The sequence below is a fragment of the Mobula hypostoma genome, chromosome 6, assembly GCF_963921235.1.
Source record: "Mobula hypostoma chromosome 6, sMobHyp1.1, whole genome shotgun sequence".
NCBI lineage: Eukaryota > Metazoa > Chordata > Chondrichthyes > Myliobatiformes > Myliobatidae > Mobula > Mobula hypostoma.
In genome coordinates, this window is record NC_086102.1 from 77369582 (window position 1) to 77382887 (window position 13306).

The 13306-nt window shown below is 40.7% G+C and overlaps 1 protein-coding gene across 1 annotated transcript in view; it reads left to right on the forward strand.

Moving 5' to 3' along the window:
- Nucleotides 1-284: 284 nt before the first annotated feature.
- Nucleotides 285-13306, forward strand: part of LOC134348721 (adhesion G-protein coupled receptor G2-like) — a 189144-nt gene continuing 176122 nt past the window's right edge. The window contains exon 1 of the mRNA XM_063052526.1: nucleotides 285-303. The gene's annotated coding sequence lies outside the window, so the exon portion shown is untranslated. The remainder of the gene's footprint in view (nucleotides 304-13306) is intronic.

Here is a 13306-nt window from a genome sequence, read left to right on the forward strand (position 1 = left end):
ATCTTCTGCCCAATAGCAAGGGTAGAAGAGAAACTGTCTGGGGTGTGTCGTTACTTTGATTCTGTTGGTTTACTGAAGCCGTGAGATCTTAATCCACAAGTCAACAGGGCCAATAGGCTACCCAAAAGCACCTTCTTCAATAAGTCAGGGTTAAAACGAGACCCATTCCAAACCCTGTTTGGAAATTGTGATATGTGAAACATAAACGATATTTATAATTTTACTCGAGTCCTTCTAAAATTTATTGATGTTACATAGCAGAATATGAACACCACAGAGCAAGGATCTCGCGGAGATTACTTGGTAAGTAACTGAAACAATGATAAAAATGAATTATTTGATATCATATTTTTCAAAATATTCATTGCCTTGGACTTTTTACATTTCATTTACTTGCCCTATTCTTTAATGAAATAATACATTTGCTTTCACAAAGTTGTGTGACAGCCCAATCTAAATTAATAAAGTAAACAGCCTAGCCACCTGTTATTCGATGGAATATTGCACTGTCAGATCCATGAACTAACTTAGAAATTCATTAAAAAGCAATGGTCCTTGATTAAAAGATCAGAAATTTTGCCCTTTGCATCCTTTCGTGAATCACAACATAAGTCAAATCATACCTACTACCATTAATAACCTGATGTCCATGGGCTACATAAGGCTTTATGCCAATAAATAAAAAAGAAACAAACTTGGGTAAACTGCACATTGTTGAAGTGTAAATCCATAGTTCAATTGTTCTTTCTAGTACTGATCCATCAATATCCATAGACCAACTAGAACCACTCATGATGAAGTATAGCTACCATGGATCTGGTGCTTTAATTATACAGCACACACATTTAACATTGCTACAAATGAATAAAATTATATAAACCCAACCTTTCACAGGTGAATCTTATTATTATTTTGTTACCATGTTTCTATGGTTCAAAATTATCAATACACACTTGATAGAAAGTATGTAAGACCATAAGATATAGGAGCAGAAGTAGGCCATTCGGCCCATCGAGTCTACTCTGCCATTCAATCGTGGGCTGATCCAATTCTTCCAGTCACGCCCACTCCCCTGCTTTCTGCCCATACCCTTTGATGCCCTGGCTAATCAAGAACCTATGGAACAGACTTTAATAATGCTCAGGAAAAGCAACCTAAACCAGATCTGAGAGAGATATTTCATTTTCTGTGTCTTTCAAACACTCTGGGGAATGATAAACTATATTCCTTTGGAAAACATTTTGTTCCCTCCAGATTCAATGGTTCCAATTTACTTCTAGCCCTCCATGCCAGGGCTCCTTGTGTTTCAACTTGCTCCAATTACTGTTCATTCAATAGCCTGGTGTTCACTGACACAGATTTGCTCCAAGTTAAGCATCTTAAAAGTTCTCTTGTTTCCAAACTCTGTCTGCTATTTCACTTCTACAATCTCTTCCAGCATCCAAACCTCAAGATATCTGCAATCTAATTCTGACATCTTGAAAATCCATTAATTTATTCACTCCACCACTCAGGTCTCTGCCTTCATCTATCAAAGCATATGCTCTGGAATTCCACACAAAAAATATATAGTCCCAAGTCTCCGAGTCCATGAATGTTGCAGCAGTATGCAGTTGAACATAATATAGCTTGTCTTCTGCCAAGTGAGCAATGGAGCCAATACTGATGTCTCCAGCTTTCCTAGATGGCTGCAAACAGGTGACACTATGGCCTGAGGCCTAGTCTTCACTACAACCAAAGCCACACAACTCCCCTGCCACCTGCATAGCACAAGGCATATACACAGTACCACATATCAGACAGTAGTAGAAAACTGTCTCAAAAATATAGTTCAAGTCCCTGAGACCATGAATGTTGTAGCAATCTGCATTTGAACACAATGCCTCTTGTCTTCTGCTGAGCAACCACTGGAGAGCAGTACTGAGGTCCGTGGCAACACCATGGCTTGAGGGCTGGTCCTCGCCATGATTGAGGCCTTGCAGCTCGCTCCCCTGCCTTCCCTATCTGCCATTTGCAATAAAGCAGTAAATTGGACTTGTAGTATTCCACATTACCAATGTCCAACAGGGTCTTGCAATCACAAGAAAAGCAACTAAGACTGCATACCATTTTCGTGCACTAACTTCCACGCTTCTGCAGCATGGTCCACACCAAGTCCAGTTCCTTCAGTTTCTCAGCCTGTGAGCAACTTGCTGATGGGGTAGACCTGTAGTACTTTAAGTTCCTAATGTCCAGCAGGGTTTTGCAATCATTAAAACTACAGTTATAAAAGACAATAACACCTCTAGTTGGCCCCATAAAAGCTGCTGTATCTGACCAAACCACCATCTTTCTGGAATTCTCTCTCTCAACCCTTTTATCACTGTTTTCTCCTTTGAAGTAACCCTTTAAAAGCCATATTTGTGCAGTTGACTTTTCATTTTTGTTTGGTAACATTCCTGTGATGCGCTTGGGAGGTTATAGCACATTACAGGCACTCTACAATTGAAAGCAATTATGGTTAAGTTTTACTTACATCACAGATACATGTCATGGTTAAGACTTTATAATATACCTGTTATCAAAGCCTGTGAAAATAGGCTATACAAATATGTAGTTGTTCTTTCTATGCTTCCTTCCCTGGTCCAGCTGTCTGCAGTGATCATCTTTCCTATACACAACCAATGAACAATTCTGCCTCTATTACTCTAGTCCTCTCTACATTAATTACTCAAGGCTATTTCTTTACAATTTCTTCCATTTATGTATTTCAGCACTTTACAAATCAAAAGTCACACATTCTTATGAAACATGGAACACCTATTGGTTGGTCTACACTAAGAAATATGATTATTAATGTCTATTATGCCATCCTGAACAGATCAGAGATTCCCTGATAAATATTAAGAATCAGCATCTGACTGAATCATATTCTAATAGGCTGGAAATCTGGTGACATAATAAAATGATGCACCATCAAATTAAGGTTCAGTCCAATCCATCTTTTTCAACTCTAAGGTCAAAAACTTCAAAATTTAAAAAACTCCTTGTGCTGCCAGAGCAGATCATAAATAAAACATAAAGGCTAAGAACACCAGTGTTTCTAGTTTAACTAAAGAAAGGAGACTGAAATATGAATGTTACTTTAAAGTAACGTGGGAACCAAATTAAAAAGATGTGTCTACTTCATTCAGAAAAAAGATGCTTTTCGTGTACATCTTAAATCTCTGCATGTATGATGTTCTCTTATATAAAGTTTATTTCCATGTTAGCTCTTTTGGTATTACTTGTCTTTTATCCTTTCCACGTTAAAAGAAGGCATGGCGTGATCAACCATTTAACAAATATGCTGCAATTCTGTGTAGAGGTGTATACTCAGTTTGTTTAGTGGTGGCTTTGCAAATTCTTTAATTGTGGGCTAGTGTAGCATCCATCTGATTCCTCAGTGATCCAGTGAAAGATAACACTTGTTTTCTCTGCTGGTTCAGTGATGATTTATCCTGGAGTTTTTGCTTCAGTTACTATTGCACATTAACCAATCGAGTTTTGGAAAAAACAAACAGACAGGATGATTGCTCTTTGTGGTAAGTTATGCTAATCACTCCATTGCACAAATACTACAATGTGCACAGATTTCAGTGAATTTTGAGAGGAAATGAAGTATACTAGGTAAATTAATTTCTCAAGTTAAGCAAAAAGTATGTTAACTATGTATAGTATTCTGTTACCTTCACTGGAGAGCAACAACCAATTTTGACTATACCCAGAGCAATGATACCATCAATCAAGATAGTACATTTGTAACTCTGTTGAATTCAACTGTAGATTTAAAAAGAAAGGTGTTGTGGCAGGGGGAATACTTCGGACTAGAAATTAATTCATGCAAAACTTTAAAGAAGTATGATGCCATGGAGTTAAAAATCAGCCTACTCTGAGGTAGAGCAATTTTGCACAAGTTCTGGGTTGGCGTCCTTTCGGAAATTCATACACTTTTTTGGCAGGAGTTTCATTTCCATTGACACCTTATCCTGAGAATAAAACTCCCACAAATGATATAAACAGCATGCAAGATTTACCTGCAGTGAAATTTTCAAAACTGGCAGTCTCAACAATGTCAGTTTATACATATTCACATGACAGCCAGTTTTCACTAATCTTATTTTTGCTGAAACAATGCTGTTTCAAGGGGTAACACTGAAGCTGATCTCTTTGTCCCTACTGAGATGCATGACTCCACAAAATGTCAAATATACTCTCACTTGTGCATGTGGCCAGCTCTGCCCATGGAGGTTATCGTCATGGTTACTCTCGATATCCTAGATTTAGGATTTTTTTTTTCCCGCCACATTGCAGTTTGTGCTTATCATTTCACCCTAAGTACTCTAATCAAGGAGAGAAGAATTCACATCAAAGTTGCTGGTGAACGCAGAGCTGCTGCGTTCGCCAGCAACTTTGATGTGTGTTGCTTGAATTTCCAGCATCTGCAGAATTCCTCGTGTTTGCGAGAGAAGAATTCATCCTCTTTTCATTTATCCCACAGGGGCATGAGAGATCTCTCCAGTATTTAAGGTTTCTCCAAATTGCAGGCGTTCATACCCTGCATTCACATCTTTATACAGACTACTTTGGTAACATCCTGCAATGGGGGGGGGGGCGTGTGTGTCTGCGTGTGTGGCCTGCCAGGTTCTCTATAGCCTGCTAACATGCCTACCATTGATAGTGTTCTTCACCACCTGCTCTCTGTCCCCTGACCACTGAACACTCTATCCAACCCCAAACACTGCAGAATCCATTCATTAATTGGCAACATACCCTTCAAATGGAAAAATGTTGATTGTCATGCTGATTCCCCCTTTAAAAGCTGCCCATAAAGAACACCATGCGTGATTTGTTGCGACACATCAAAGGTATCAGCTTAATATGATAATGCACTGTGAAACCTAACAGTTGTTCATTGAACCACAATTTGAAGTTTTAGTGCCTTCTGCAAACTGCATTTCAGAAAAAAACCTCAACAGCTTAAAAAAAATAGAGGGCTATGGGTAACCCTGGGAAATTTCTAAAGTAAGTACATGTTCACACAGCATTGTGGGCTGAAGGGCCTGTATTGTGCTGTAGTTTTTCTGTGTTTCTATGTTATTATTTTAATACCCAAAAAATTCAGAAATTGAATGGTCTTTGTACCCACTTCTCTTTTTTCTCAGATTAATACCTCATTTGATAGAGTTCTGGAACATAACAGTAGCACTCTTGATATGAAGTTATCTTTGAAAATGCTTATGCCAAGGTAAAGCTTTCCTAATGCAGTGCACCCCTTAACTATGGAAAATAAAGTAGCTTTTAGAACTAAACCCAAATCTTTTGTCAACACTCCTGCACTGTCTTAAATCAATGAAACCCTCAACCTGGTTTTGGCTGTGATTTGAAGATTAAAAACCCTCCCACATCAACTTAAATAATGTGAGCTAAGTATAGGAGCACTGCTGGTTGACTAGTCCCACAGATGTCATTTTACTGTCTCTGTTTCTTTGAATTCGTGTTACTTCAAAGGTTAAGGGAGATAAGTGACAAATCACACAGGGAAGGACAAGGTAGGCTGGTCAGGTTGAAAAAGATTGGCAAAGCAGCATGTTTTTTTTAAATCCCCCTGGGAGTTCAAACCCCAAATGTTAATGAGACAATTTTGCAAGACAGTTGGAAATGCTGAACAAGAATGAATGGCAGTAGCCCAACCAAATGTCGGCATGTCCAGAATGAGAGACCATCAATGTGTAAGTACAATATATATTGACAATGGTGAGGATGTGGAATGTATCATAGAACATTTGAGATGATTAGCATAAGTGCATGGATAAGAAAGTTGAAGCACAGGTTGTTACGTTGATGGAGAAAATATGATAGGAGAGGACTTGTGACTAAGCTTTGACAATCTTTTGTTGAGCTGAAAGGCTAACTTTTGTGCTACAAAATCAAATAGCACCAAATGTCATTGACAGATTAAACTCTGTGATAGAGAGCCTGGATTTGGTATTACAGATAATCTGGTTGCATTGTTTCATATATAACTCAAACAACAGATTATAGTATGGCTTGGAATTTTGCAGGGTCTACTCCCACTCAGCCATTGTAAGTTCATCTGATGGGCTCGGAAACCCTGTTAACAGATGGTAGAATGGAACAAGATCTGAGGATAACCCTGACTAAGGTTTAGCCTTGCATTCCAGAGAGGATTTCCAGGATATCTATTTATGGGTTTACCTTTGAATTTATTTCCTCATCACCTGATTTCTGAAGTATTTTCACTATTCTGGAAGTTGAAGAAGCTAAATTATTTTGTTATCAATTATTTTTCGAGGTTGCTTACAAGGCCAGCATCTCTTGTCCATTCTCATTTGTCCCTTTGCTGTGATTAACTTCAAGTGAATCACTTCATGATTGTTAATTGGTTTATTATTGTCCCATGTCCTGCGGAACACTGAGAAACCATCCTTACAGATCATTTCATACATCAGTACATTGAGGCTGTATAAGGAAATAACAATGTGGAATGCAGAGTGACAGTCACAGAGAAAGTGCAGTGCAGGCAGACAGTATGGTGCAAGGCCGTGACGAGATAGATTGTGAGGTCGAGTCCATCACATTACATAAGACGCCCATCCTTATAACGTCTTATAACGGTGAATTAACAGCAGGCCTTGGACCTGGTGGTATGAGCTTTCAGGCTTTTGTGTTTTCTGTCAGATGGAGGGAGAAGATAGAATGTCTGTGTCGGGAGGGGTCTTTATGTTGCCTGCTCTACAGAAACAGCAAAACGTGTAGAGAGAATCCAAAACTGTGTGTTAAGATGTGCTGATCTGTGCCATAACTCTGTTGCAGTTATGGGCAAAGCAATGTTAAAAGCTAACCTGGATTCACCTGCAACATTGCTTAAAAACTAAGTCATGTAATGTATTAAATATATCACCAAAATTACAGACCTATAAATATTGTTAAAATTCTTTACAAAAACTATAAAGGCTGAAGTAATGCCACAAAGTGACAAAATTTTCACAGATTGGGATGGTTGTCCTAATAATTCTGTGTGTAAAGGAAAAGATTATTTCTATCTATCAAACCTACCTTCTTCAAACCAGAGCGACACACACAAAATGCTGAAGGAACTCTGCAGGTCAGGCAGCAGCCCAGAGCTATCTTGACTATACCCCTTCCCACCCTGCCGCCTATAAAAATGTCTTTGCCTTTTTGTTGCTTGAATTTCCAGCATCTGCAGAATTCCTGTTGTTTGCCTTTTCTCAGTTCCTTTGCCTCTTCCTCATCTGTCCCCAGGATGATGCTTTCCTTTCCAGGACATTAGCGATGTCCTCCTTCAAAGATCAGGGTCCCCCTTCCTCCACCGTTGATGCTGCCCTCATCCATATCTCTTTCACTTCCCAGACATTCATGCTCATTCCATCTTCCTGCCACTTAACAGGGACTGAGTTCCCCTTGTCATCACCTACCACTCCATGAGACTCCACACCCAAAACACTATTCCCTGAAATTTTCACCATCTCCAAAGGGATCCTACCACCAAACACATCTCTACCTTCTCCACACCACCCCCCCCCCACTTTCTACTTTCTGCTTGGATTGCTCCCTTCATGATTTGTTCCACTGAGCTAACCTTCTTCCTTGCATGTAACAGAAATGCCACACCTGTCCATACCCCTCGTCCTCCACCTCCATTCAAGGCCCCAAAGAGTCCTTTCAGGTAAGACAACACTTCACCTGCGAAACTGTTGGGATCGTTTACTGTATCCAATTATTACGATGCATCCTCCTCTACATTGGTGATACCCCATGTAAAATGTGCGTCCACTTTGTCAAGTATCTCCACTCCATCTGCAGTAAGTGGAAGTTCCTGGTGGCCAACTATTTTAATTCCTACCCGCCATCCTGGTCTGACACGTTGGTCCGTGACTTCCTCTTTTGCCATGATGAAGCCACTTTTAGGATTAAGGAGCAACACCTCACATTCCATCTGACTAGCCTCCAACCTGATGACGTGAACATCGATTTCTCCTTCTTGTTATGTTTTTCAAATGTTATTCTGTTTATTTTAATTTTCCCCTTCCCCTTTCCTCTTCTATTCCCCACTCTAGCCTTCTACCTCTTCTCGTCACCTGTCTATCACCTGGCTCCCCTCCTCCTTCCCTTTCTCCCATGGTCCACTCTCTTCTCCTGCCAAACTCCCTCCTCTTCAGCACTTTACCTTTTCCCCTTATCACCTCCCACCTTCTTACTGCACCACCCCTCCCCCACCCAGCTGGCTTTAGCTTGTCCTCCTCCCCCTCCCCCCACCTTTTTATTCTGGTATCTTCCTCCTTTTTCAGGTCTTGGCCCAAAATATCGACTGCTTATTCATTCCCATTGATGCTCCAGAATTTTGTGTGTGTAGCTCTGGATTTCCAGCATCTGCAGAATACCTTGTGCTTATTATTTCTTCAAGCCAGTCTAAAGTAGGCCCAGACCAACCTGATGGCATGAATATTGACTTCTCTAACTTCCGTTAATGCCCCACCTCCCCTTCGTACCCCATCCCTTATTTATTTATTATTTTTTAAATTCCTTTTTCTCCCTCTGTCCCTCTCACTATACTCCTTGCTCATCCTCTGGGCTTCCCCCTCCCCCTTTCTTTCTCCCTAGGCCTCCCATCCCATGATCCTCTCCCTTCTCCAGCCTCATATCCCTTTTGCCAATCAACTTTCCAGCTCTTAGCTCCATCCCTCCCCCTCCTGTCTTCTCCTATTATTTCAGATCTCCCCCTCCCACTTTCAAATCTCTTACTATCTCTTCTTCAGTTAGTCCTGACGAAGGGTCTCGGCCTAAAACGTACACTGTACCTCTTCCTATAGATGCTGCCTAGCCTGCTGCGTGCACCAGCATTTTTTGTGTGTGTTGCCAGATCTTATTTATTCAATTCATGGTCATGAACATTCATGGGTCACCTGTAGCTTTGCTTTTTGTCGTATCCTGTTAGATCAACATGTTATGTAAATACCACGTTGCTCAAGAAGTCACTGTAAGTTGAAGAGATTGAATTGTGACTCTGCCTTGTACAAATTTACCCTTCATTGACTTTGTTGGAAGAGGAGATGGGGCTTGATGAACAATGGGTGGCTCATACCATCTTCAGTCACCATTAGGAAAGATAACTGATTTGCTTTGTATCACTAAACCAATTTGTTGACTTGACCATAGAGAAATACAGCCAGCTGAAGCAGTGGGAAATGTTTATTTTCAGGTTGCTGGGGCACCTTAACAGCTTTTGTTTCCAGGCAGCAAATTAGTGTGTAATTACACGAGGATTCCAAATAGCGAGGCTTGGTGTGTCCGCACTGATTGATGAATAGCTTTACCTTTCTATTGCGTGATCAACAGGATTATTAATTTCCCTTTTCATTCTGTGCACTCGGATCGGTTTATCCAAAACCATCCCTGCAGAAAGAGTCCAGTAGGTGGAATCATCTTGTCATAGAGTGTGTAAACAATACCACCCCCCCCCCAATCAATCACATTCTATTACACGTATTCCCCTCAGATCCTTGCATTCTCCTATCTGCTCAAGGTTTTATTCACAGCCGCCATGTCCATCATTGGAAAAGTGTGTGGAAACAGGAGACATGAGACAAACTCCTTGTAGACAAAACCAGAGTTGCTGAGATCTTCCCTCATCCTTCTGAATTCAATTGAGTACAAGCCCATGATTGTCAAATGCCCTTTATATGTTAAGCATTTCAACCTGATGATCAGTCTCGCGTTTCTCTCCAGTACCAGCACATGCTAACTTAGATTTGGAACCCCCAAAGCATTTATTTATTTATAATTTATTTAGAGATTCAGCACAGGTCTAGGCCCCTCTGGCCCTTTGAGCAATGCTGCCCAACAACCCACCAATATAACCCCAGCCTAATCACGGGACAATTTACAATTGCCAATTAACCCACTAAACGGTAAGTCATTGGACTACGCAAGGAAGCCAAAGCACCTGGAGGAAACCAATGTTTTTACGGGAAGCAACATACAAACTTGCTTACAGAGGATGCCGGAATTGAACTAGAAACTCCGATGCCCCGGGCTGTAACAGCGTCACACCCACGTTGCTCACAATCAGTCACAATATTCCAAATGCATTCTGGCCAATGGCTTCTGAAACCTCAGCCATACAGCCTTGCTTTTATATTCTTGCCGATATATATAGTACTGTGCAAAAGTCTGAGACACACATATATAGCTCAGGTGCCACAGGCTTCTAGACAGTACTGTATTTGTCAACATGGGAATGGGAGGGGTGTGGGACTGAGCAGGGGTGCCAGAGTCAGGGGGTGGTACAGCTGTAGAAACACCCAGCCCTGAGACACCGGGCAAGGTTGTTTGTTCCAAATAATTGTTTTATTGTTCATTACAGAATACCTCTCTCTCTCTGATGCTTCCCGATCCCTCCCCTCTTCCTTCCCCTTTTCTCAACAGTGATTCCCCTCTCACTGGCCCCTTACCCCCCTCAGTCCACAATAGAGACCCATATCAGAATCAAGTTTATCATCACTCAGATATGTAATAATATTATTTTTGTGGCAGCCTCACAGTGCAGCACCTAAAATTACTACATTACTTTGCAAAAGTCTTAGGTACATGCAAAAAAGTTCTGTAAAGCAGAGATGCTTTCAAAAATAATGAAATTGAAAGTTTCTAAATGTCAAAAAATTACTTTAAGAGCAGTAAACAGTAAAAAATTATTTGTTGTGACCACACTTTGTCTTTCAAATTGCATTTGTTCTCTACAGGTAGATTGTAGTGCTGTTTTATAAGAAAACTGGCTGCTGTGCTGTTCCAAGCATTTTGGATAACTTGACACAGTTCTTCCGCAGATGTTGGCTGTCTTATTTGCTTCTGTCTCTCCAGGAAATCCCAGACAGCCTTGATGATGTTGAAATGAGGGCTTTATGGAGACCATAATATCTGAATCCATATAAAAAAAACTAGATTGCCTAAGACTTTTGCACATTTAGTGTGTTTATACACACACACACACACACACACACACACACAGTGATTGATAAGTTCATGGCCTAAGTTAGAAGGAGTCAATTTTAGAAAACCTAGCACATTTCTTTTTCAGCATAGTCCCCTCCTACATGTACGCACTTAGTCCAGCAGTCGTGGAGCATACGGATCCCTTCTTTGTAGAAGTGGTCCACAGCAGGGGTGATTGATAAGTTCATTGCCTAAGGCAGAAGGAGATGAGTTATTAACTTAAAACATTCTGCACTTTCAGTCAGAGTTGAACTGCACATGCATGTAACCAGAGCGTCTTGAACCTCCAGGTGGTCCACAACAGGGGTGGTTGATAGGTTTGTGGCCTAAGGTAGAAGGAGATGAGTTATACAGCTCTCGTTACATGCACATGCAGTTCAACTCTAAGTGAAAATGCAGAAAGCTTGAAGTTAATAACTCATCTCCTTCTACCTTTGGCCATGAACTTATCAATCACCCCTGCTGTGGACCACTTCTGGAGACCCAAGACACCGACTTCTACCAAGAAGGGATCCGTATGCTCCACGACCGCTGGACAAATGCGTAAATGTAGGAAAAATAAATGTGCTAGGTTTTCTAAAATGGACTCTTTCTAACTTAGGCCACAAGCTTATCAATCACCCCTCGCGTATGTGTGTGTCTGTGTATGAGTATGTATATATATATACACACTATGTATAAATTTATAAAATATAAATTTTATATCTTACACTCTGCTGCTATGGCTATGCATGTGTATTAATGATATTAGGCTTCAAATAAGCAACAATTCCATGCCAGTTTAATAGCAAATTGTAGCTCTGCAACTTTCACTTCAACTTTCATGGAGACGTGAACACCATCAATCTCCTATCAATAGCTCCCTTGTGTGCTCAGCTGATGCTAGGTGATTAACAAGTTTTGCTTCAATCCTTTATTTATTTCACTGCTACTGTTATTGTAATGGTTTCAGTGGTATGGAATGAAAGCATGTTTGATAATATCTGTTGTCGGCTTGTGAAAGGATTGGCCAAAAATAACAGACTCTCATTGAATTTGGTATTTGATACCTCACCCCGCCCAGACCTACCCCATTTGACCTTCAGAATGAAGCTGCAAAGAGAAGCAACAAGCAAAGCTCAACCAATAGAAAGAGGTAACTTGTAAATGGGGGAGTACTGTAAACTGCAGCGATCATAAAAAGGTATGAAAGTATAACAATGAGTTCCTTCTTCCAGATGCCATTGTTCTCCTTTGCAAATGCAGTGTGATACACAAATGTTTCCTTTGTTGAAATTAGGACTCACCATTCCATTTCATATTTGCTTCATTATTGCCTAATAGTTAATAAATGCAGCTCTTTATGCCTCAAGCAATCATCTTTCCAACAACATGTAGCCTTTCATATCCTGTACAGTATATGACATTATCTAATCACTATTACTGAACCTACTGCTTTCTCTTAGTTGCTGTTTTTGGTTTGGTGATCTTTGGCACCATTGGTGTATACCTCAGGAACATTAGCACTGAAACCTCTCTACTGCCCATTACACTGCTGCTGTTAAAGGCAGCAATGAAGGTCCGTTATTTCCTGCAGTGTTCAGGGCTTCCATCTTCATGTCAGTAGCTCAGTTTTCACAACTGTCAGTCATGCAAATTCTGTATGAAGAGTCAAGTATACCATCACGCTCAGATGTAGAAGGATTCTTCACTGCTGTTTGTGTAACAGTTTTGTTTTACCAGTCAGGGTTGTTAGCCCTGAGTTGAACCCCTGAACTTGGAGGACTGGTGGACCACTCTTAGTCTGGCCTCTATCCCATGACCAGTTTGGCATGGGTGACACTACCAAGAGCCAAAGCGTAAAGCCCTGACTCCAGCCAACATATCTCTCTGGGTCATTGAGGCACACAAACATCCAAACCAGGACAAGCTTGTGGTCCTCTTGGGGAGTACCAAAGCCTAAACTGAGCTTATTCTGTCTGGTGGATTCAGACTGGAAGCCTATAGATTTCACTTTCTGCATGCAAACAAGTATCTTATCTGTGTATGACACTTCAGGCTATAAACAAGAGTGATAATTTCATTTTTGTCACATCCTATGCCTCCTAGTTTTCCATGGTTTGGATAGTTTCAATCTCAATCATCCTCAGTAAGATTAGATGCAGAATGCATTTGGATATAGACAGCCTATTCCCACGAGCCATAGAACGTACAGTGATGCAGCAATTAGTGCGGCTGCCTCACAACTCTCATGACGTGGGTTCAATCCTGACCT